Source organism: Ciconia boyciana, chromosome 2, assembly GCF_034638445.1.
Source record: "Ciconia boyciana chromosome 2, ASM3463844v1, whole genome shotgun sequence".
In the NCBI taxonomy this organism is placed as follows: Eukaryota; Metazoa; Chordata; class Aves; order Ciconiiformes; family Ciconiidae; genus Ciconia; species Ciconia boyciana.
In genome coordinates, this window is record NC_132935.1 from 90,996,656 (window position 1) to 91,023,808 (window position 27,153).

The 27,153-nt window shown below is 40.2% G+C and overlaps 1 pseudogene; it reads left to right on the top strand.

The window, feature by feature from the left end:
- Positions 1-241: 241 nt before the first annotated feature.
- On the top strand, positions 242-22,882 carry LOC140647231 (glutamate decarboxylase 1-like; annotated as a pseudogene).
- The last annotated feature ends 4,271 nt before the right edge of the window (positions 22,883-27,153 follow it).

The window sequence follows — 27,153 nt, forward strand, 5'->3', positions numbered from 1 at the left end:
GTGAGAGCTCTGTAAAAACTGACTGGCTCTGGCCACAGTAAAAGCAAAACAAAAGCAGATTTCAGCCATCCAGTTAGCTACCACCCATGACTCAGAGTTGTTCCCATTAGATCAGGAGAATACGAAATCTGCATGTTGGATATCTGTTCAGACACAGATAAACCTTGCCCCTTCTTCAAAACTGTGTGCGCGTGGCTCCTACCATTTCCTGCTCTGCACTGTTACCCAGAGAAGCACAGGCATGGACCGCAAGGCAGCTACTAATAAGACAAGTAAGTTTAAAGATGTTGCTAAACAACATTTTTGTGGCATCTACTTAGTATTAAAGACTCTAAAAAATTATCACCATCATTTGTACCACTCAGAGTCAAGTAGGAAAAATAGTAAGGCTTATTACTTTTCAAGATTACTGAAACTATGTGCAGGTAACATAGATTATTTTTGCATCATCTGTATTACTAGAGTAAAAATGGGTCTCCGTTCCATCCCTTTAAGTTAATAGAAAGAATTCAAATAACTGTTTTGGTCTTAGTTTTTTCTCTTTCTGATACAGTGAAATGATATAGAGATGAAAGTAGCAAAAGCAGGTAGGTGATCAAGTTCAGGTGACTGATGTTTTTAATATATTGCTTACCCTTGTCCAAAAAAACCCCCAACCCAAACCAGCCAACTGATTAAAAAAAGTACTTTTTCTCCCCCTCCGCCCTCCCCCTAAAAAGTCATAAATTTCTTAAGCAAAATGTATTTCTGAAAGTCACCCATATATCTGCTTGGTTGCTGTTTGAAGCAAAACTCTGAAAAGCCAAATAGTGCCCTTGCATTCACTGATTTGTACTTCTATTTGGATGATGAACTTCAATGCTTATTGTGGAAAATTTCAGTTATGCACCCAATCTCTGCCTAAAATTCTGCATCTTTATTGCTTTCAAGATTTTGTCTTCAGTGCTTAAGACCACTAAAACTCTTCTTTTAATTGTGAATTTCACTGAAGAAAAGCCCCACCTTCATTAAACACCATGTTGTCATCTGATGGACATTAAGAAATATACCCTGACAGAATTGCTTAATCATTTGAGGGAAAAGCTCCCCAATGGCCACATCAGTCGCTCCCCAGCAAATTCAGTAATAACTCCCACAAGGTCATTGTAGTTAAACTGAAGTAATTCGGAACAGAGAAGGCGGCATTCATAAAATTGGTATACTCGTAGATAATATATGAAGCATGACTCCACCTTCCTTTGAAGTGTATGGATGCTGCCCGATTTTATGTGCCTTTGAATAAGGAGAGAGCCTAGAAGCAGTGGACATCTCAAAAGGCAACTCAGTCACCGAAGTAAGCTGAATTAAGGTTAGACCATGTAAACTAATACCCTCTTCTCCCGTTCAGACTTTTTTTAGGAGTACAGATTAGAGATAAATGCTTCAACATCAAAACAATAGTGTTTTGTACAAAGGCCAAGATTTACCACATCTAAACAGTGGTGTGACATCCATCACTATGCATGCTTGCAGACCAAGCTCTCTTTATGCTTGCTGTACAACAGGAGGAAACAAACTAAACCTTCTGTCCTTTGCCACCAGGGTAAGATATGAAGAGCAAATTTGTTGAAAGCTGACACATGCAGTGATCTGTCTATTGAGTGGGTTGGTTTGATATTTTTCATTGAGTCATTTACAGCAAAAGGAACTCTATTTAACCTTTTCTGATTCACAGCAGGAAAATAGTTTAATCCATTGAAGGTGTGGTGGTAGCCTTTTATTGTTCCTTATTAGTCTGGACTGAGTATGGAAAGATATTATTTTACTTAATTTATTAAGCAGATAGAGCATAGCAACAAAGATATCTGCTGGAACAAATAGGAAATTGAAGTGAAATGCATCAATATCTTTAATCTTGAAAACCATATCTGTGTTTCTCCCTTGTACAGTGAAAGCACGATTTTGTGTTTGGCTAAAGCTGATCAGTCTGTGCTGCTGCTGAAGGCGATGGTCCTGCCTTCCTTCTCCTCTCCTCAGCCCTGTGTTTCAGCAGCCTCATAGTGCAGGGAGCTGAGTCAACTGCTGAACCCTGGTTGTTCTGCTTTTGCACACCCACTCCCCCACCCTGAGTATTGAGTTTTTTAGTTGTATCAAGTGATCTGATCTGACTTGTTGCATGGCCACATGATAGCTAGTGTTGACACAGAAGTTGTCACAGGAAACGTTCAGCCAAGATTTGGGAAAGGCATGGGGAAGGCAGGGGTAGATAGAACCATCGTCTTCAGTGGCAGCCTCCTGCCAGGGCCATGCCAGCTTCAATCCTGCCTGAATAGTTTCCATGACAGGCTGCAAGAATTCGCAGTTTACGAACCCGAGTTTGCTACTCAGCTTAGTATTAATAATGTCTTAACAGGGTAGTCTAACCTTTTCAGCTGTAGAAAACTCTGTCTTCTTTGCCCCTCAGCCAGCCACAGTCTTGGTTCTTGGCTGTCTGTGCCTGGCCATGCACACGCCAAGACATGTGGACATGACATATTGCAGTGTCCCAGAAGCAGGCTGTTTGCCAGCCTGGGGGGAAACAGGTGTGGGTCAGCATCACTGCATGTTCCTGTTGCAGTGTGAGGATAAGAAAAAAGGCTGGACAGAATTGCCCCCAGACCAGCTCCTTCCTATGGCTGTCAGTGCGTAATGCCTGACCATACCTCTCCATGGGACAGCACATGTATGGATGAAGAAGGAAAAGCTGACAACATAGATATTGCAGTGCTGGATGCAAGACGCTCTACAGACTCAGTGATGTCTGCAGTGATGCAGCTGTTTTCCTGGCACACAATCCCAGAAAACAGGTCTGTCAGCAATGAGGAGCCTGCAGCTCTTTTAGCCCAGCCTGATAAATCTGTCTGTCATTAACATGACAAGGACAATTGGCATATTTCCATCCTAAATTAAATTAGCAAGCGTAAGCCCTTAACTATAAAGGTTGTTATCTTTGAATAGACTTGCTGCTAACTATGCAAGTAAGAAAACAGATGTTATGCTATTCTTACAGATATTACAGATATTTTTATTGACTTTATAGATATTACAGATATTCTTAAGAAAATTGATATTTTCAGATATGGAAAATGAACTTGGTAAAGCAGATAGCTAAGGTAAGTTTTAATAATAAACACACAAATAGTTATTGGTGCAAGAGCAGTGCCCTGGCTCCCTACCTTTAGAAAACCAGTCCTTGATGTGATGATTTGGAAAATGTGATTCTTCCTTCTTTTCCTGCTTCCCTACCCAAATGATTCATCCCTTGCTTGGGAATAAAGCAGAAATAAGCTTTAAAAACAGGTTTTCCACCATCTGCTCACTGAAATACCAAATAAAGGAAAGATGCCACCATGTTCTCTGCTTTCTGAGCTTGACACAGACTTCTGAGGAAAAAGAAAAGAAGATATAGGCACCTTCCTCTAGAAAGGAGTTCAGGGTTGAGTAGTTTTTCCTAGGGAAAAATGTTACTAAATCCAAGCAGCTGGGGTGGGGAGAGATCTAAGTGGGACCATTTTTTCTGGTTAGCCTGAGCAGCTCTCTAACTAGTCAGGGACTCTTTAGACATTTGAACCTTACAGTGTGAGCAGATGTATGTCAAACCCAGAGAGGTGGACTCTGCAACCTTCCTAGGAGTGACCCTCCTGATACTGTTCTACTGAAATCTCTTTTGCGAGCTTTACCCTCCCTCTCCAAAGGCTGAGCTTCCCAAGTAACACTGCTAAGTTTTCATGGTTAGCAAATGTGCGATCAATTGGAAAGCAGAGGCTAAAAGCACAAGACAGGTGCATTGCGCTCTGAGTCAGAGTGAGTAGGAGAGATGTCAAAACACATATATATATGGATCACTTTAAGGAAACAAAAGTGAAGCCCTCTTTTAAATTTAGGCAGTCAGAATAACTAGATAAGTATTTAATTTCTTAAAGATTATTTTCACAACTTACAAGGAATGAAACTGAAACATAAATTCACACCAAGACTTTTTCCTGCATCCACAGAAATCTGCTAATAAATCTTACTTTGCATGGTCAAAATTAGAACTAGACACAAATCAGAACAGATTTATTAAAAAAACCTGGAAGGCAGATGACAAAATATCACATATATTTGAGGTAAACTGTTAGCGCAGTTGTAACTTCAGCCATATACAGATTATCCTCTTCCCGTGTACATTAAATAAGTGTGAATAAGTTTATCCTTTTTTATTTTATCTCCATTAATGCAGTTAAATGACTGCTTTATGGGCACAATTATGTTGTTAGACTTGTGGCTATTTTCATTTGTGCCTGAAAACAGAACTACAAAATCTGAAGTCATAGTAACAAATCAGGATGCATATGATGTTTATATGCATTAAAAGTAAATATTCTGCTACTATAAAACATGGGGTTTTAAAGAAGTTTGAATAGTATCTTTTAAAAATTCAAAGAAATTGAAATTTAAAATCTAATTTAAATTTCCAGAAGACAGGAGAGTTCCCAAGTGTTACTTTTTATTGCATCTGAGGAGCTGAGGAAATTCTGGCAGCTGCCACAGAAGCTGCTTTGAGCACTGCATGTCTGCTTTTGCAAAAACTATTAGATTTACCAGTGTCTTTGTAGGCCAGCACTAACAGCATTCTCAAGTTGCCTTTTTTTTTGTTTATGTTTTGTTGTTTTGGTGAAGGAAATGCTTTGTTGCCTACCTTAACATTTTCCAGTCAGAAAACACTAAGAGCAAAGGAGACATAACTATCCAGTAAGGGTTGTGGTACCATTGTGACTGACAGAGGAGGAAGAGTAACACTTGATCAGTTACTTTTATTATCTTAAAAGCCAAGTGACATTAACCGTGTTCCTTACCTGCGTCATGAAAACAGAACCTAAAGTTACATCACATATTATTTGATAAAAGCCCATGTAAATCAATCCTGTCTGTGTAAGCACCAAGACAGCAAAGCTTTTCCAAAGCTATTCTTGTTTTACTGACTTTCAGAATAGCTGGTCTGTTATTCCTTTGTAAATTTTAAGCATTAGCTCAGCCTGGATGTTAAGCAAAGCCCAGGATTTAGCATCTGTTCTTATTAAAATAACAGTTTTAGTAATACGAAGAACAGAAGAATAGCCCACAGACCAATGTCTGTCTGTCTCAGTATCTTGTGACTGCCAGTTGTCTGTAGTCTACCCTTAGTAATGACCCTAATGCAGGAAAACCCTGTGATACTTCCTCCAGCTTCCAGCAACCTGCAGCTTGGTGACATCTCAAACCACAGGTTGTATCGGTGTGTTTAACCTCTCCCCTTCCCTCCTCTCCTTCACAGCTAGGAATCAGATTCAGGACAACATATAGGTAAAAGAGTTGCTCTAACATGGCACAGCAATCCTTGTGGTCCAGGCTACCCTGCCTTGCCAGGTGCAGCAATCTTACCTGAGATTTTTGGGGTTGGTGGTTGGTTGGTTTTTTTTTCAGAGTGTTTCTTCAAATCCATCTGATCTTCTTTTCAGCATCAGTGCTATGTGAGACCAAAAAGTTACCTTCATAGTCAAATAACAGATCCTATCTTCAGCTGGATCAGATGGAGGGCTAATCTCACAGGTATGGAAGTTCTTATGTTCCTAGTAACAATGTTTTTTCTTATTCTTCTCCCTCCACCTTCTCCCCGATCCTGGTGGTATTTCTGCAGATGAAGACACTAATTCTAAACCTAGAGATGCAAATAAAATACACATCTGCAGTCTCCAGCAAGAAGGTGAGGAGGAGAGAGAGACACACTGAGAGCTTTGTGAATTATTTTGCAAATACCTATGCATCAGGTAAGGCTACATTCAAAAAATCTTACCATTTGTGAATACTGCATCTTTCTTAAATGTTGCTGAGAACACACTTTCTTTGCCTGTTCTCTCAGGAAGACCTCACAGGCCTCACTAGCATGCTGTGGAGCTACTGTGGTAGGGTCCTTAGGGACCAGAAGCACATGTGACAGAGGAGGAATAGTGAAGGACACTGAGCATGAAGATCCCCTTTCCCCAACCTCTGTCTCTATGTGTTATCACTCTTTGCAGTTCTCTCAGTCTCTTTTCATCATTGCTATGTGTTCTTCAAAACTTACCTAGAAATAAAATTTCCTTTCTTCTCATCAGGCAAAATCTGAGAGAAGAGTATTTGTTGAGGTTGCTGCCTCAGTCAGAGAGGCTGAAAACTGCTGGTGGTGTGGGTTTCTAAAGCATTTGTGCATTGCCCAACTGTGTCTGTCTTCCTCATTCCCCTCTAAATATGATGAAAGGCATTTTCAGGACCATGCTGAGGAAGAAAGGACCAAGTAGAGAAAGGATGTTCACCTTCCATGTTCTCCACTTCTTCCCTTGAAAGTACAGAGGTCACTGTGGCAGCCACCTCTCCAGAGCAGTATGAAGATTTATGGATGAAGTCTCCCTTTCTTGCTGGGAGATGTGTTCTGTCATTGTTGCTGGAAGGAGGAGTTGAGAAGGAGCAGTACGCTGCTGTGTCCTGGGAATGGCTGTGAAGTGAGCTAATACTTCCCTTCTCACTCTTCTTTGTTTTACTCACTGGCAGATGGCCACTAAGCAAGGCATCTCATGATGGCTTGCACTCTGTGGCATCTCGGGCTTGCACTCTGTGGCACTTCTTATGCCAGAAGCAAGAAGTACAACGTAACTATGAATGTTGCAAAAACATTCACGTGCTAAGACCTGATGTTCTTAACTATGTTTTTCCCTTTCCTCACTGTTCTGTTATATCCCCATTCCTGTTTGTCAGTGAAATGGTTATACAGGGAAAAACTCAGCAGAATATTCATAGTCACTAAAACAGTCTCTGATCAGCCTGACTGAGCCAATAAAGCTTAACACTGATTCACATGTTCTCCTCTTTTCTGCCTAGGCTTATTTCCTGCTAAGAATGGTGAAGGCTTCACAGAACAATTCTTGCTTGAGGTGGTAGAGATTCTCCTGAGTTACATTAAGAGAACCTATGATGGGTAACATTGTCTTGGACCTTCACCACCCCCATCAGCTTCTGGGAGGCTTGGAAGGGTTCAGCCTGGAGCTGTCTGACCAGTTGGAGCCCTTGAAACAAATACTTGCAGATTGTAGGGATACCTTAATATATGGAGTTAAAACAGGTAAAGCAGCAAATACATGCCTCACATTGTCATATCACTTCATGGGTGCACAAAATATTATTTGATTCATGGATTGGACTGGATTTGTACGAAAATCTGTGTTTTATCAAATGTGTGGTATATATTTTGTGGCAATTCTACATTTCCAGTAATGTTCATAATGCTCTGAAAAGGTTTTGCTATTACAGAAGACATTTGGTGAGAAGAGATATACTACTCTGGGACCAGTTAACAAATGCGAATAATTATTTATGCTCTCTCCTTTAGGGGTCTCTGCATGGTCAGTGGAAAAAAATAGGCTCCTGTATTGAGTACTCTAAGTATTACTTCCTTACTTAGATACTAAAGTTTGATGTGTACCTAAAAATGCAGGAGGAAAATGCGCCTCTTACTGCCTCACTAATGACAATGTTATTTGAAACAGTAATGCTTTTGCAGGACTGGATTGGTTTTTGCATTGTTTCATTTTTCTCCTCTTCATTAAGGCATTGTTTATGATGTTCTTGGCCGACTTCCCATGTTCCTTTTTTCCTCTAAATCTTCAGCTAACTTTTGTTTGCTGTGTTTACAGAGGTGTTACGTGGAGCACAGTACTTAACTCAGTACAGTCCAGGAAGTAGCAGAAAGATGTAAAACCATTTGGTTTTGCTTAGATATTCAAGGACATATGGAGTTCTAGCTCTAAAGATAATAGGATGCATCTGAACATCTGCCAAAATGAATAACTTCAGCAAGCACTTATGTGTCATCCTGGTAAACAGTAAATTCAGTTGATTAATTTAATTTTTTTTAATGGTGCCTAATGCTTTACAACCTCCATTATATAATTTTCTCAGGGATGTTTGTCTTTCCTAACATTACCATGAAACACACTCTTTCTTGTGTCCTATATTGATTTCCATGTCCTTTTAGCTAATCACTTCACAAAACATAGTAGAGACTGTGCTGAGAAAACTATCTATTACATAGAATCTGGTTTACTTGCCTATCATTTCAGGACATCCTCGCTACTTCAATCAACTTTCTAGGGGCCTTGACATTATTGGTCTATCTGGGGAATGGCTCACAGGTACAGCAAATACTAACATATATGTACTGTAAATACCAGTATTTGAAGCAAGTGAAATTATAGCAATTATTTCTATATCGTGACCTTTTAGTGCAGATAAACCCAAGGTGTGGTCATACATTTCTCAACAGTGGTGGACAGCATCTGTGTAAAGCACTCCTTTCCTGACTATATTCCCACTTCTCCCCTGCTCAGCAAAGGGCATGACAAAACAGTACAAGACAGACCTTGCCTCTGCCAGCACAGGGCAGCCAGCCTTAGCTGAGACCCTTAGTTGAGTGCAGTGGCTTCTGAAAGCGCTCCCCATTCACTTCCCACAGGACGCCTGCTCAGGGCATCAGTGAGTGTTGGCAGAACACTTGTAGACAATTACATTAAAATACTCATCTTTTAAATTTTGCGTAATAGCAACTAATCTTACATGTTGGACTTGGGTGTGCTACCCAGAAAACTTACTGTATTCCTTTGCAAATACATTTAATTAAAATCTTCTTTTCATGTAGATCAAAACTTCTAATCTGTGCTCTGCCCTTTGAAACTGTAGGTGCAGGACTAATACATGAGGAATTAATATTTTAGGAAATTTGACAAGGACTGGATATCTGCATGCAAGATTTTATTGACTGGGGAGCATTATAGACCTATATAGGAGGAACACAGCAGGTTCAGCAAAGAGTGAATTGACCTTCTGCCATAGCTTTGCCCAAAGAATCTCCTAAGAAATCTAAACTACAGTATGTATGTGACTAGTTCTGCTATATTTATGTGTACCCTAAAAATCTCTAATGAATTCCCTGTAAAAGCTCTATATACATATGGCTATACATATATGCATATAGGTATAAATACAATCCTCCCCCCCCCCCTTTAAAAAAAAAAAAGTCTGTAATAATAGTTTCTGGTTTATTGGAATAATATTTTCAGTATAACACTTGTTAGATATTTGCCCTAAACTTCTTTTTTTAACCTCCATGAAATAATAACGAATAAAAGGCAGGCTTTTGTCAAAGATATTTTGATAAGTTTCAGGACTGAAAATACAGCTTTTCAGAAGTGGGGAATGAGTAAGAATGGAGCAGGAGTGGCCTTGAGAGCATTAGCAAATACGTTCTACTTGCAGAAAAAGAATAGTGCTAAGAGATAGGACAAATACAAAGGAGTAAAAGACCAAAATGTGTTTATATAAGAAAAGAAATCACAGTGTTAATGAGAAGTACTTCCACAGTTGCTAAGGGAAACAGAGGAAAGAACTGATGGTTGCAGGCTTAGCTGAGGTACTAACTGGATATTCTGTCCTTCCTAGAATTATATCTTGGGCACATAACTCAAAAGTTGTTTGTAATGTATTGGAGGGGAACACAATGCATGCCGAAAGTTTTTGGTGTTGTGTTTTTGTTTGTTTATCTGTTTTAATTATTTTTGGAGATGTTGGAATGAGGTTTTATATTCATGGAAGTAGCCAGTGGTTTTCAGGTTTTGATAAACAATGCTCCTATCTCTTTTTCCTAATCAGAGTATCCTTTTAGCTCTTCAGTATGTTTACAAAAATGGGACAAACCAGAGTAGAGAAATCTGGATAATTATAGTATACATGATTCCCTTTGGAAAGGGTAGGTGGAGAAAGAAGTATGCAGAGTGTATGTATGTGATAACATTTTTATCTTCTTTAAGACTGTGGATGTGGTTCTTTTTAACTAGCAATGTTACCTTCTCTGATAGCCTTTGAAAAGGGTTTATGAGGCTTCTCATCTATACTGCATTTCTTGATTGATATTGATTGTAGACCCAGACTACTAATTTTATTCCATCATATGTTTTGAACATGTAAGTAGTCCTCCTTCTGAGTTGAACTACTTGTATTTGGATAGGGAACTTTTTTTGCAAAGGACCGAAAAAGTCTCTCAGTCCCCTCTGACAGGCTATAGTGTAATTTGCAGGGGATAAAAAGGGGCTAGTGTCATAAAGTGCACGAGCCACCATTTTTCATTCCTGATGTTTGCAATTAAATTAAGCATACATTTGGCTTCATTGGTGATAGTGAAGCCATTGTTTATAATTAATTTGAGCATCATTCTGACAGTCTGGCACACAAACATAGCTTATTGCTTATTAGCCTAAATTTCTGCACTCCAAGCAAACTTGGCCATATGGAAAAAAATTGCACACTGAAGGCCAAAAAGCCACCCAGAATTCTGCCTGAAGTTTCAGAGCTTTTTTTTCTTGCTTGCTTTAAAAGTCAGCTTCTGATTTTTTTTGTCCTCCAAATAAAATTCCTATTGCTACTTGTTACCTAATGGTTGAGGTTATCCTCGTGTAGTTTTCAGTTCAGGTGGTGGTGTGATATATTGATCTAGGCTGGTTAGATTATAATTGTTTTCGTTGACATTCTAAGCTAAATTTATAGGACTGTTGTGTTACAGACGGTTTAACTAGAAAATACCAGTGCTTCAGTGTCATGTCTAGTAAGTCTGTGTTGAATAAATTTATTATATCAGGTTGGTTGTAGCCATGTATTTTAAAATAATTGAAAGGCAGAAAGTTTATAGGAAAGTTCAATTAAAGGAAAAGCAGAAAGCATTCCCTTGGGCTCTAGTACTAGTCAATAGTGCATAACTATACCTTATAAGCACATCTCAAATCTGTTTTCAGGTAAAAATCTGTATGGCTTTGTAATCTAATAGAGCAGTGTAAACTAAGTAAAACTGATTTCAATTACATGCAAGTCATCAAATAGTGTAGTATTTTTGCATGTTGTGTAATTCACTTTTGCCAAACACAGTGTATTGTCCTCTGCATTACAGGTAACAGAAAACAGCATGCAAGCCCTTCACCAAGCCCATGTAAATACTTGGGTTACTGGCTAGGAGTTATGTCTATCTTCAGACTTGTTTGGAGTTGTATGGTGAAGTGGGCTGGTATCGCAAGATAATGTCTGTGTGCTAAATGGACCTTATTAGGCAGTATTGGTTTCCTGACTGTCTTACAGGTCAATTTTGGTTAAAGAATTTTTAACTCCCTCTACGACACGCATCAGGTAGCTGTCAAACCCCCTCGCTCCATGGAGCATAAATTGACAGGACTGTAATTTTACCTTAAATCAGTACTTGATGCTTTGTGGTTATTGTCGTCACCCACCATCACTACAGACCCCACGCAGAATGCCTCAAATGTGATGGTGTGGCATAAAGACTGTGCTATACAGTCCAGTGTTATTTTTCAGCAAAAGTAACTTGAGGTATGACTCTGAAATGCTGGAATGTTTCAGTCCAGGGAGCTGTAGTTCACAGCTCACACGAATCAAGTAAACTTTGTAGCAAAAACCTGAATGTGAACTACAGTTTTTAGAAGCAGTAGGTACAATCACAGACTGCATGGTGACAACTTAACATGTCCATCTATCAGAAATGCAGCATCTTTCTCCTCTGCAGAAAGGCAAATATTAGTGCTCTCTGCTCTTGCTAAATCAAAACCTCCATTTGATTTTGTTTCTCCTGCATCATGAAATATTCTTAAAATAAGCTGTTGCTTCTGTAAAAAAAAAAAAAAGTATATATAGGTTCACATATGAAATGGCTCCTTGTGTTCACTATCATGGAGCAGATTTTTCTGAAGAAAATGCATGAAATGATTGGATGGAGGGAATTCTAAGCAGATGGCATACTTTCTCCAGGTAAGTAGAGCAAGGTAATTAACCGTGTTTATGGGTTGTGTCAGCCTGTGAAGTCTTCTAGCCCCACTGAATTGAGAGAGACCTTGTACTTAGATCAGGCTCTAGAGGAGGATGAGTTTTTGAGAGGGCAAAAGAGGTTGCAGTAAGATAGGCAATAACTTGTACTTTCACTTTAATCTAGAATCAAACAGCAGTGGAACTGTTTTGAAGGCAGATAACTTTGGATATATATTTTTTTAAATACTATTTATAATTTCAACACATAAATTGTAACAATTGAAAAATACTGTTAAAATGTGGTAAAAATACTTTCTCAGCCCAAGAAATCCCAGATAGAAGCATCTCCAGATTTGGAGGTACGAGAATTAATTTTTTTTTCAATTAGATATCAGAAATCAGCCTCAATAAAACAAAATAATAAACTTTTAAAAAGACATTAACTGCAGTGACAACAACTTGGGTGCAACTAATTCCTCCTCCTCAGTGCTTTGGTGTTCTGCTAAAGCATAGGACTTGATGAGTGAAAGAAGAGGAAGAGGGTCAAATGGGCCTAAGAAGTACAACTGTTTAAATAATAATTAGGAAAAAAAAATCATTTCCTTCCCATGTCCCAGAAATAAGTTTTCTAGCATTATCAAAACTGAGAAAGTACAAAATGGGCTCAAGTGGAGAGGAAATCCTCTGATCTGATGTCAGGTGGCAGACTATGCAAGCAAGCAGCATGGGAAGTGTTTGGAGAGTTAGTCTCTTGCTTCTCATGGAATGAATATATTGTTGGAAGAACAATGATGGCTCACACTAACTAAGGATCCTGGCCCAAGATCTCCAAGAACCTAATGTTCAGATTCTGCAGAGGAATGAACTACTGAAAACTCAAACTCCTGTCATTTCCATGCCATTAGGTGGGACCATATCAAACCTCTACAGTGTTTTGCTGGCTTGCTACAAGTCTCTCCCTGAGGTTAAAACTAAAGGTATGGCTGTACTTCCACCTGTTGTGCTGTTTGTTTCTGAAAACATAAGTATCTCACTGCAGTAAGGCTCCATAAACTGCCTGCCCATGGCACATCATCAGTGAAGAGTGCTGTAATGCCTGTGCTAGAGTGCACAGCCTGTGATTTCTGAAAATCCCAAATGTTTTGTAGTGTGTGTGTGTGGAAAATATTCTTAGTGATTTAGGAACCTCTGGTCCTAGATTTGAGCCTGCGGTGCTATGTGCTTCTGAGTCACTTGGATTGTGATGTTTAATGTAAGCATCCACATCCTGCAAGTATTTGAAACTTAGATGATCCTTCAATCAAATGATGGTCTGCATGGGAGACCATGGTCTGCATAAGCACGTAGTCTAGAAATCACTGTGACCTGAAGGCAGACCCCTGAATTGAGCCTCTTTTCCTGCTTGCTACTGCAGAGAAGGGAAGGAGCAAGAATATCTTGCTGACCTGTATCAGCAAATTAGCCTCAAGGGCACACAGCAATTTTTAATTTTTTTTCTTTCTTTTTTTACCTAGTCATTGTAATTTTGACAGTTTTAAAGAGTAGGGGAAAAAAAATGGTTATTCGTTAGCCAAAACCAAGTATGTCTCTTTCCTTTATAAATAAGAATCTCAAACAGCCTTTTGTTTGAATTAAACATTTCATTTAAATTAAAAAAGAACTGCTAATATTGAATTTGACTTTTTTTAAAGTACAAAGACCTGAAGACATTTCAAAAGTAAAATCATTCTCAGCTGAAAGAACCTGATATGGAATATGGATATCAGAATTAAGTGTAGGGGTGTTCTTTTCAGGATTTTTTTTCCCTGCTGATAATAAACTGCCAAAACTGTCAGATGGTCATGAACCCTATGGTATCACTGTCTCCCCCTCCTCCCCCCTTTATTAAAAAAAATAGCTTTTGCTCTGATCATAGAACCATAGAATATCTCAGGTTGGAAGGGACCCATAAGGATCATTGAGTCTACCTCCCTGCTCCTTGCAGGACTACCTAAAACTAAACCATATGACTAAAAGCATCATCCAGACGCTCCTTGAACTCCGATCGTTTAGCAAGAGTAGCACTTGACCCTTTGTTATGGAGAAGTATGGAGAGCACAGTTCACCTGCATCAGGGAAAAAGATGGGTGAGCAGGTGACCAGGCTACTCCTACTTGTAGCTATGTGGCACAGAGAAAGTACTGGTAATGCATCTGGGTGACACTGCTCTGCCCTGCAGCCGCTTTGGCTAAGCCGCTGGGTGCTTACCTTGTGTTGCTGCTGCAAATACCTTTAAAAGAGCTGTGATGTGCACTGAAAAGTTTTCAAGGGTTTGATCCCAAGCCAAGGAAGTTGGGTGGATTGTGTGCCAAATCGAATGGGCTTGGCACAGAGCTGTTTGAGCCTGACCTTCACCAGAGGTTAGGGAGTGGAGGGATTTGTGAAAGGAAGAAAGCAACACCTTCTGAGTGTAAAAGCTGACACTGGGGTCTCAAAAGCATCAGCAAAACTGAGCATTTCTTCCTCAAGTGTGAGAATCTGCCTGGTAGTGTAACCAAAGTGATTAATTTGTAACTTTTGTAACAAAGGTGAGGGAATTAACATAGAATAGAGCACAACGAATCATGGAGATTAACAATGCTGCTATGTTCCCAGTATAGCCACAGCCCATCTTGACAATAGGTCGAGGACTAGCTGACCCATTAGAACAGTTGGTTTGTACTAGAATAGGAATAGGGGCGGCCAATTATCAATCATATTGTTAGAAACTGTGAACCATGGAGAAGGAAAACAGGTTACATAAGCAAGGTGGGATTGCACAGGCCCATAGGAGGGGTCAACTAAAGGACACACTTGCACGACCAGCAGAGACCCCCACGGAAGCCCCTCAGAGTTCAAGGGCACATGCATAATGACTATGTAAATATGATAATTAGTTCCAGGAAATATAATGACTATGTATGGTCATTCCCGGAAATTTGATGCATATGTATGTTATTGAAGAATATAAGTTTTGGTTGATGCAACCTGTGGTGTGCACGCTAGGAGGAGCGATCCCCCGTGCATCCGGCACTGCAATAAAGAATTCCTGCCTTTTAACACTACATTGGTGTCACGAGGTTTATTCCCAGTTTCGGTGACAGTAGGGCCAGGGTGCCCCACAGCCTGCTGGACAGCCAAGCTGTGCTGCCTTCTGCTTCCCCTGCCCCTCTCCCAGCCCTGCCTCAGGGACTCTCCCCAGACACCCTGCAGGGCAATGTAGGTGGGATGGACGTGCCACTCGGTGCTGTGGCTGCGCGCTTGTGACCGTTCACTCAGCTCCTGCTTAGATTTTGACTAACCCAGCTCATGCTAAGGCCTGATGTATGCTGGGAGCAGGGCCATTAGGTCAAAGCAGGAGCACCAGGTAGGCAGGACAGGTGGCCAGAAAGAGCTAAAGCGCCATTATGCAGCCATTATCACCTGCAAATTGCTGTCTCCTGCAGCCATCATCTTTGTCTGGCAGTTTCCTCAATCCGCTAATTTATAGAAATGGTATAGACCAAACCTCCAAGCTGGAAGGTATAAAACATCAGCTTACCCAAAAAGCTTTTGAAATGGATCCAACAGCAGCTGGACTGCTGAAGCTTTCATGCTTCCCTGTGTGATACAGGGGATGCTCGCACCATGATGGAGCAGCAAGAATGTGCACTCTCACCTCCAGCTAGATAACTAATTTTTTTTTTTTTTTTTCCTCATAGGTGCCCATATTAAGAGTTATGGGTTATAAGTTATGAAACCTTACGTCTTGAATGGTGAATAAGTGAATTCACGTGATAGATTAGTCTGGGCAAAAGGAGGTTGAGCCTCTGTTTGTCATGTTTGTCGTAGTTCTTAATGAGCTTATGAAATAAAGTTTAAATCGCAGAGTACATTGTCCTGTAAATTTGAGAGAACCAAACGGACTGTGACAGCCCTCTGTGGGGACCGGCTGCCTCCCTGCAGGTGTTTGGAGAGGAGCAGTGTGACCTCGCCGCTGTGCATGCCCAGGGTGGGGGGACGGTGAGCATCACCCTGGTGCTGCTGCCTCAGCTGTGTTTTGGGGATGTCATTTCAGAGGGCAATGCTCCCTGCCTGCTTTTCGTTTTGTCACTGTGAAGGCATGTGATAAAGCAGTCAGCAAAGTTTTTAATGGCTTTAGTTTTCTACTTTAAGGTCAAGGATATTAATACCCAAACAAAAGCAGTGGAGAATAGTTCAGGTAAATTTATTCTTTATATTATGCAAATCCTGTAATGTTTGATTTCAGAAATTCTAAGTAGTTATATATCTCAGTGTTTTCACCTACAGCTTTAGGACTAACTGCACTAACCAATGCTCAAGTAACCAACCACTTAGTAAGTATTCACGATGCCACTTAGTAAGTATTCATGATACAAATGTTGTGTTACTACTATAATTTAAATGGTTAATGATATTGCATGGCTATATGATAGTCTTGCTCAATAATAATGCCATCATAAATTACAAGGAACATTCCAGAATTGCTTCTCCCTTATTACTGAGTGAAATTGTTCAGTAAATTGCAGAGTACCATGCTTAAGCTAATTATCTATGATTTTATATATATATATATATATACACACATGCATGACTTTCTTATCAGAATGCATTATGAAACCATTCAAGTAAAAACTGTTAGTTTCTTATATGGCATGGTACAGTGCAGCACGACTGAATGCATTACAGAAGACAGACAGCTTCTTCTGAAGGATGTGTTGCTGCTCCTGCTGAAGACACAAACCAACAGAATGCTGGTGAACTTTAACAGGGCTCCTGTTTCATGCTGGCATTATATTAACGCAACTGAGTCATGCACAATGTATTTCTTTAGGACAGAAAGAATGAAGAGGAACATGTACCATATGTAAATATATATATATGTATATACAACATTTATATTTCATGTATGCACGAAAACACTTAAAGCTCCCTCAAACTTTTTGTTCTTCATATTTAAGAGCCATTATTCACTGAAGAAAGCAGCAGCAGTTCTTGGAATTGGGATGGACAATGTAATTACAGTGAACTGTGATAAAAGGTAAGACATGCCATGCCTATCAAGAATGTTTTGTTGTGCTTAACTTCCTCTGATGCAGTGTGCCTTTGGTTATGCTTCCTAGCAGGAATCCCATTTTATGAAATGAACTCTGACTGTCTTGAACAAAATTCACTGTTCATAAAAACAGGGTTCGGTTTTACAGGTTGCTTTTTGTAGGTCTTTATTCAGGTCTTACCCTGTTCAGTTTAAGTAAAAAGTGGCTGTTGTGCCTGAGGAAAAGAAAAGGAGTAAAAATTATTGTACTCTCCTAGATATATTCCACAATCTCATTGCTTATTTGCCTCTAGGAGATGGTGCTCTTTGGTGTGAGTCAAGGTGGCAGAAAGTGTTTCGGGCAGAGAATGGGATTGGGTGTTCTTGCCACCTTCTTCTGTGCAAAGAGCAACACGTTGCTCAGCCATTTCAGGAAACGTGGGGAAGAAAACTGATGTGGGATAAGATAGATTCCTCCTTTCTTATCACACCCCTGGAAGGGCTGAGTTAATTTTCCAGGTGCTCCTACCTCTAACACGTTTGTCTCCTTGGGGCAGTAGCAGCCCGGGAGCTGGGGGTGGGAGGCCCTTGCCCATATCAGAGTGCCTCCTTAGGGCACAGGTGGGAGTGCAAGAGACCTGCCTTTACTTTCCAAATGAAAGGATTTGCCCAAAGGGATTTGGGTGCACTGGAACAGATGGTGGGGTACTGGCCTCTTAAGCTAAGGTAGCCTTGGCTGGAGTCTATCTTCTTCTGAGCTTCTGTCCAAGCACCCACTACCATTTTCAGTCTGTCTGAATTACTTTCATTCTAGGCCTCTACTGTTTTGTTTAGAAGGGCTTTTTTTCTTCTCACTGGAATGTGACCTTCTGCCCTCTGCATAAGGCTAATGGAGAGATGCAGCAGCCGTTTTAAGGAGAGGTTTACAGACATATTTCCTTTCTATTCATTGCTCCTGGGATATGTGTGGGGCTCTAGGGTACATCTCTTTAGTTCTACTTCAGGCTTTTTCTTGTTAAAACAATATTTAAGTTGCATTTCACTGGAGGAAAAAAAAAAAAAGACACAAAAAAACCCCCAACCCACACCACCTATTACTGAATTCTTCATTATTTCTTGGCATTGTCAAAATTCAAACTGGGAGTCTGGCAGGGGGGACACACCTCACCCGGCTGTGTTACGAACTGTGTGATGCCCAGTGCACTGTCAAATTCTGGTGAGAAGCATCATGAAACAAAACTCGGGGACAGGATGAGGGGAGGTCTGTTTGTTTCTTAGATCTTATGTAATGGATGAAAACCAGCTGGTTTTGTGTTTAAACTTTGATATCTTTCTTCACATTTTCTTCTCCACTTAATGCAGCATCTTATGAATGCTACATGGAACTCGATTTGTAGCACCTGTATTTAAAAAGCAACATTCCTTTCTGTGGTGCTCTCTACTTTAGGTTTATCCTCTTTTGCACAATTGGATTACTAAGGTTGAGATGTCCTGGGCATTTAAGAAGGCAACTCTCACCACTCAACACACACACACACGTTCCCTGCTGCCCCCCCGAATCCCAGAATTTCAAGGCATTGCTGTAGGTTCTCCTTGGCTCCTTGACCACATTCACTTTTGAGAAAACAGGGCAAACTGAAGCATTTCCAGACAGTGTATTTCTCCCTGTTTTGCTGCTCTGCAAGACGGAGGATGGCCACAGTTACAACATTTAGTAAATGTTGTTGTCCACAGAGTAAATATTAAGGGAAACGTTGGCTACGGCACTATGAGGCAGTGTTGATGAGCAAACTGGTGCCCCAGCTTCTTCCTGCCGACCCAAGGCACCTCAGTGATGAGGCAAGGGCCGCCGCTGCACGCCCTGGTCTTGCCCGCTGTGGGGCTGAGGCTGTACCTGATCGAAGACACCAAGCGAGCCACCAAATGCCTGCAAAAGGATTGTAAGGATCTCTGTGCACAAACGGTATATGACTGCTTTGTACAAAAGTTTAGGTATTTCTTGGGTGAAAAGGGGCTGAGGAAGATGAACTTGGGAATCGGTTCTTCCTCTAGTGCTGTTTTTTATTTTTCTCAACAGTGTTGATGATGACACGAAATTATGGCTAGTAAAATTTGCACATGACATGAACTTAGTAGCATGTAAATAATAAGGAACATAGAGTACTATGAATAGTCTTAGAAGTAGAATCTGATACCTGATTTCCTGTATATTTAGAGACTAATCAGAAGAATAAATGACATTATTCTCTTAGGGTTTTTTTTTCCTTTCAATATCTGACACTGGGAAAATGATTCCAGCTGATTTGGAGGCTGAAATACTGAAAATCAAAAGACAGGTTGTTGTTTTCACTCTCATTTTTAATGCTAATGTGCAGTTGAATCCAACAATGCTATCTGAAATCTGGAAGCATTAACTCACATAAAATTGTCATTGATACTGATTGTAAAAGACAGAGCAGGATATATTCCCCCCCCCCCCCGCCCCCGGAAATAATGAAATAGCTGAAAAATCTCTTTTTGAAGAGCATGAGAACTGTCTGTTAATTTGTGTCAAATTCTGGCCTGCTGTTTCAGCCAGTTTTCTCCAAATGGAGGAAAATTTGAAATGCTTCGCTTTGATATATTTTTAAATGAAACATGTTGACTCTGTTGGCTCACAGCTAAGCTATTTTAAAAAGCAACTTAAAATTATTGTGGTACTCGATGCTTAAATATTTCATTTCAGGTTGATCTGAGATGGGGGGTTTTGTTATTGTTCAATTGGTTTTCACATTGCTGAAACACCTGCATATGTGTTTGGGGAGAGAGCCAAGAAAGCTCAGAATTTGTTCTTCAGCTACATTACCACCACAGCAGGAATAGGATCTACATTTGCAAAAGCACTTAAGAGCTTGTGGTGTCTTTGGATAGCTTCTGATTAAAAGTAATGAAAGTTTTCTGATGGACAACAATACTTGGGTTATGTTGTGTCATGAATTTATAAGATTGTTTCACACACAAGTCGAAGCAGTCCCACTGATAAAGTGCAATGATATTTTTGGTTTTTTTTCTTTTTTGGAAGAACACCCTTTTTTCCAGTTCACCCTAAAATGGAATAGCAATTTAAGAAATGGGAAGAGATGGGACAGTAAAGAAGAATGTTCTTCATTATGAATTATAGAGATAAGTTCTGCTAGAGATATGAGGAAAGCATAATAAGTTTTCTGAGACGTTTTTGAGCTCATGAGGACTTGCAAAATCTGTCACTTTCAGGGTCACATCCCACTTTATCAGTGCCACTGCTGGTACCACCATTTATGGAGCCTTTGATCCCCTTTCTGACATTGCTGACATATGTGAGAAGCACAAGCTCTGGATGCACGTAGATGTGAGGCTTTCTGGAAATAATCCTTGGCATTCTCATAAGCTTAAAAACTGGAATTAGTTCTGTAGGTACAGCTTTCCTGAGATTATAAAACAAATGGCCTATTTGCCTGAACGGATGCTATTGGAAAAAAATATAGAAGAGCATATAATCTTTCAGTATAGGTTATGCTTGTTTATAGAAAAGGTTGCCTGCACTCATGCAGCACATGCCACTTCTAAGATGGTTCTTTTTGCATCAGTTAAGCCAACCCCAAAAATTAAACACACTGCCTGTGCAGCATATAACATTTGAGCTCCTGAGTTACTGTCTGTCTTCAGAGTTGTCATTCAGTTTACCCTCTTATCTCAGGATACTTGGCTTGTAACAAAGTCAGGTTGATTATGCTTCCTAAACAAAATTCTTAGCTCTGGTGTAAGTCTGTGGGTGTAGGGAGTAAAGTAGCTAGTTTTGGTTTGGGGGTTTTGCTGCTGTTGTGAAGAGGTATGAATAATTATGGTTTATATCTTTAGCCAACTTTGGTATTGTGTTTACTAAATAGTCTGAATTTTTTCTTCAGATTTTGAAGCTTATAGGAGCTCTAGTCTGTTAGCCCTTCCTGAAAACTTCTAGATAGATGCTATAAATAGGCTTGCATGCCTAATATTAGGAAATAATTTTAAGGAAATGTTGGCTGTTGCACATAAAAACAGTTGAATGCTGATGTGCATAGCATTGATTTCTTCCATAGTACAATGACAGTATAATAGAATTATAATGAATTTATTCCACTGAAGTCACTGTGTCTCGTAAAGATACTCTAATTTCTGCAAAATATGAACAGGATGTCAGACTAATTATGTGGGGAAAAATAGGAAACTTTGTTGTAAAGCTGCCTTGCTCTGATAGCTGCTGTTTGGTACTTCAGAGATGGGAGCTCAACATATTTGAAAAGGATGATTACAGTGAATAAAGAATACAGAATGAATATAGAGGTAAATTCTTTCCTTACATCCACATAACCCAACTATTTGTAGCTAAAGACCAAACTTACTTTCATATGCAATCATGCCTTCACTGAAAATAGTGAAATGTGGATTGGCATAAAGGTGACCAGAATATAACCCTTGGTATTTTTGAGTTCTTGTTATGGTGCTAAATCCTGCTCATCTTACTGATATATTAAACCACGTTGAAGCCAGTAGGACTATTTGTATAACTAGAAGCTGAATCAAATACAACCAGTTTATTATCTGCTACAATGAACAACAGAATGGTATAGAAAAATCACTGGCATAGTACAGCCCTTTGTAATACTTGCCATATGTCATCAATCTACTTTCTTTTTTAATATATTGGTTTTGTCCTCTAATTGTGCTGGGGGAAGAGGGTAAGCTGTAAGTTTCTTTTCCTCTTTGAGTTTCTTTCTATATAATACTTGAATAATTCATTGAACAATTTATATTCCTAAGATGAAATATTTAATGATGGTTGTGAATCTTTCCCTATTTTATTATGAGTGTAAGTCAATCATTTTATGCAGGCTGCATGGGGTGGTGTCCTAATGATGTCTAGGAAACATTCTTTTAAACTCAACGGCATTGAAAGGTGAGCACAAGAACATGGTGTATTTTTTTTTTCAGAGTAGATAATCTTTTTTCTCTTGTCATTCTCACCATGTTGCTGCTGCTTTGATTCTCTCCCTGCTTTCTCTCACTATGCAATGACATTTGGCATCTAGGAAAAAAACAAAAACATACTAATAACATCCCCCCGAAAAAACCCCAACCAAACAAAACCCAACCAACCCCTACCCCCCAAACAAAAAAAAACAGGGAAAAAAAAATCAATCCTGGCCCCTCTCTCTTTGATTTCTTTGCTCTCTTGCTGTATTAAACTTTTCTTAAACATATCTTCCATGTATTTCCTTTTCCTGGCACAAGTGTTATGGCTTCATCAAGCTGTTGCTTCTGCTTAAAATATCCCACAATAACATATTTCCTCATCAACCGTTGGCCCATATTTTCCTTTAATTTTCTTCTTGGAAGTGCTTTCCTCATCAGGATGATGTCTCCTAATTTCAGTACCCTGACTTGTTATCCTATGTCCCTGACCTAGAACTGCAAGCATTTTCAGAATGTATTTATACTGTAGACCACAGTGCTGTGTGGGTATATGCAAGTAATTTAAATCCTAGAATTGCGGCAAATTGGCCTATATGCTGCTGTGAAGGTATGTTGTTTTTGCTGTCAGTCTAATCTGGGCAGTCTATACTGTACTGTGGTGAACAGCATAGCTATAACATATGGCACAAATTATGTGCTATGCAAACTGGTGGTCATACATAACTATTTAATAAGCTTCTATTTGCATGGGAACAATTTGGACTACTTGAGATGCAGCCTTTAACATCTGGATAGTGCTTTACATTACATTTGATTTCTATGGCCCATTCTGTTATTTGGAATCCACAGAAGCTGACGGGGGCTCTGCTTCAGCGTTCAACCTTCCTCATTTGTGGAAAGGTAACACAGGTGGGCCCACTCTTCTATCACAATGCACTTCACGTGCCTCGTGTGAGAAAGTTTGAGGTCCCGCTAATGCTAGAAGCATGAAAGCTGGCTTACCACTCGGACAGAAGCATCAGTTCTTTAACTACTTCTTTCTTTGGAGCTTTCTGATAGCTTGTACAGCCAACCTTGTCCTCTGCTGTACAGCTTCTACTTCTGAGTTTTCCTGCTCCAGAACCATGATGTGGTCAAGAGGAGAGGCTTTCCTATTCAACTGGTGTCAAATGAATAGAGAAACATGTTCCTAGGGTCCTCCTTGAGATCCTACTCTAGAGGTATACTCTGTAGAGAAGAGGTATGCAAGGACAGTGATCAGGTCCACTTCTCAACAGTTTCAGAAACTCAGAGAGGGCTCAAGAAGAGCATAAAATAGATGCATGTCTTTTACGGATTCTTAGACACACAAGAAAAGCATTATTTTGTTGGCAAACACCTAAAGTAATGCAATGTCTTTGAGCCCACTTCTGGATTTCAGAAAACTCTCCCCAAGAAGGAGCAAATAGTTCTGCAAGGTTGTGTAAGCCAAGCTTATATTTGCTTTGCATTTATAAATTTAAAGATTTAAAATTGAAAGGCAGAATTATCAGGTTTACATGGCATAGTGTCTAATTTGGGATTCTTCCAACAAACCCAGATTTCTCTTTCTAAGCTGTTGCAAATATTTGGAAGCACACTGAATGAAAAGATTTGAGAGGGGTTCTATCAGATCCCAGGGTTAGTTGTTATTGTATCTTTGTATAAATTAGAAGAGCAGACTACTCGCTTCTCTCACCTTTTCATTAAAATACATATGGAAGCTGCCATTCTTTCAACAGCAAAGCTTGCTTGCCAAACTAATGCCTAGCAAACAGAATATACCATAGTAAAAGTTAAATCATCCTTTGTGCTGCTAGCTACCTTAGTACAGTATGTAGAGTTCAGTGTGTCTGAGAGTTTTATTTGCAGAAGTCAGCATGCAGTAGGGAAAGGTGTAAATTTATAGCATGTTAGTTACTTCTATTTCCTTATGCAAGTAGTTCTTCAAATACTCAGCATGGGGTAGCTTTCAAAATGCAGCAACCAACTTCTCATGGAGATGCTTGGAGCCCACACAGGGAATGTAGCATTATTTTACAGCCTAGCTAAGTGCTCACTAATTTTCTCATGTAAACAAGCCACAGGGTAATGTTGCGGTGGGTGCATTAATTATCTATAGGGGTTTGTAGTCTGTAACCTTGACATTATATGGCAAATACACTCAGCTTATCTATGAGACACTACTATGAGAAGTTAGTAGGTTTACTTGTTTGGTGATTAGGTTTACAAAGGTCTGTGCTGTGATTCTTGGCCACAGGAGCAACAGGAAACATATTGTCTTAGAGGTAAAATTAAATGCCTGAAAAACACATTTGTGGGAATGATCACTTTTAACATCACATGGTGCTTCCTCACATGTTTGATAGGCTGTTAATTTTCATGGGTTTAAGCTGGAAAGATCCTCTTACTGCTTCATTAAGCTTTATTTCTGTTCAGTTGATAGAAGTGTGACTTTGAGCAAGGAGAGAATTTTAGTCCTGCTTATTTTCTTTTAAACTCTCATTAGAAAGAAAAAACAGAATTTTCCTAAAGATTTATTTGCACATATATCATTACAAAGTGACCATTGTATTGTTTTACTAGGATCTTCTACAATCTTGTAACCAGATGTGCACAGGCTATCTGTTCCAGCCTGTTTCCAGGTAGGAAAGGACTCTGAAAATACAGATTTATTCCAGAAACTTAACAAATTTCCTTCACTGTTTCAGACTGAAAAATATTTGAAATTAAAGATAAAGGTAAACTTTAAATTGGAGTGCAGCAGGAAATATTAAGAAGCTTTTTATTACTACTCCCATTCAAGTTAGAAATTATATGGCTGTGGGGTTCATCTGCCCTCTCTGGAGTTGTTTGAATTAAGTGTCCTGTTTAAATTGAAACCTGTAGGTTCCCTGTCCCCCTCATGGTGAAGCTAAACATGCTGCTAAACATTCTGCAAGTACCTTTCCTTCAACTGGTCTCTTTAACAGTGCAGAGATCCTAAAGCAGTTTAAAGTACAAGTCAAACTTTTAAGTGGCGAAGGACAGGTGAATTGAGTTCAAAACCATAGGTCACGGTATTAAAATCCTCTTTTGGTATGGGACCCTTCAGCGGCTAAAAAGCTTCACAACATTCATCCAGGGTAAACTTGCTTTTTAAAGCATAGAGAAAAGGGCAGCTGTATTCATTTCTCAAAATCACTGCTGTAAGTGTTGTAAGGAAAGCTATGCTGATGCTTTGGAAAAGTGCTTTGGAAAGAGAACAACTGCAAATAGCATGTAGACATATAGAAAGAATTAAAATGACCTTTTGTCCATAATCAAAATCAAGGGATAAAGGGCACCAAGGGATAAAACCAGGCTTGCTAGCGATAAGCCATGGGGTGGCATGAGAACGTTTGAGGGACGGTGTGCTAGTGAGGTCCTTCAATCTGCTTCACGATGTGCTGAGTACACTGGAGAACGTTTGAAATGTCTGTATACTGATGCACACAGCATGAGGAATAAACAGGAGGAGCTAGAAGCTTTAGCCCAATCCCAGAGCTACGACATCATTGGCATTAGCAAAACCTGGTGGGATGAGTCTTGTGACTGGTGTGCTCTGATGGATGGTTACAGGCTCTTCAGGAGGGATAGGCAGGGCAGGCGAGGTGGGGCGATGGCTCTGTGTGTAAGGGAGGGGTTGGATTATATGGTGCTGGCAGTTGGTGACAACAAGGTTGAGAGCCTCTGAGTAAGGATGAAGGGGAAAGCAAATAAAGCGGATGTTGTTGTGGGAGTCTACTATCAACCACCCAGCCAGGACCAAAACACCGATGAATTATTCTATAAGGAATTAAGGGATATCTCTAGATCAGCTGCCCCTGTCCTTATGGGTGATTTTTGACTTCCCGGACATCAGCTGGGAATATTATACAGCAGACACAAACAGGTCCAGGAAATTCCTGAAGCATGTTGAAGGTAACTTCTTGGTGCAGGTACTAAGGGAGCCAACTAGGAAAGGTGCCCTCCTAGATTTGTTGTTTGTAAACAGAGAGGGTCTCATGAGTGAAGTGGTGATCGGTGGCTGTCTTGGTCACAGTGACCGCAAAATGGTTGAGTTTCAAATTGTTGGTGATTGGAGGAAAACTGGCAGCAAAACTTTGACCCTGGCTATGGGGAGAGCAGACTTTGGGCTGCTGAAGGAGCTAGTTAGTAAGGTCCCCTGGAAATCTGCTTTTGAAGGTATTGAGGTCCATGAATGCTGGTCACTTTTCAAGAGCCATCTCTTAAGAGCACAGGAGCAGGCACTTCCAGAGTGGCAGAAGTCAAGCAAGCGGTGCAGAAGGGGCCAGCTTGGCTGAGCAGAGATCTTCTTGTAGAACTTAGGTGGAAAAGGAAAATGTATGGACATTGGAAGCAAGGACAGGCGACACAGGAGGCCTACAGAGATGCTGTTTGCCACTGTAGGGAGAAAATGTGTGTGGCCAAAGCTCGATTAGTGTTCAAGCTGGCCAGCACTGTGAAGGACAACAAAAAGGGCTTTTTTAAATATGTTAACAGCAAAAGGAGGACCAGAGATAACATTGGTCCATTACTTGATGAGGTCAGTCACCTCACATATAGGGACGTAGACAAAGCAGAGACGTTTAATGCCTTCTTTACCTCTGTCTTCAACACTGATAGTGGGCCCTGGGACCCCCGGAGCCCTGTGTTGGAAGACTGTGACTGGGGGAATGATAAACTCCCAGCTGACTCTGAACTTGTTCAAGACTTGCTGCTCCAGCTGGATGCACACAAGTGTATGGGGCCCAATGGGATTCATCCCAGGGTACTGAAAGACCTGGCCGATGTTATTGTGGGACCTCTCTCCAGTATTGTTCAATGGTCTTGGGAGTCTGGAGAGGTCCCAGTCGACTGGAAGCTGGCAAAAGTTGTCCCAATTGTCAAGAAGGGAAAGAAGGAAGACCCTGGTAATTACAGGCCCGTCAGTCTCACTTCAGTGCCTGGTAGAATTATGGAGAAGGTTATTCTGGGAGTTGTTGAAAAACACTTGAGAGACAATGCAGTCATTGGTCATAGCCAGCATGGGTCCACGAGGGGAAAGTCCTGCTTAACTAAGTTAATTTCCTTTTATGACAAGGTCACCCACCTCGCTGACCAAGGGAAGCCAGTAGATGTGGTGGTTTTGGATTTGAGCAAAGCTTCTGATGCTGTCTCTCACACTATCCTTCTGGACAAAATGTCCAGCGCACAGCTAGACAAGTCCATAATACGTTGGG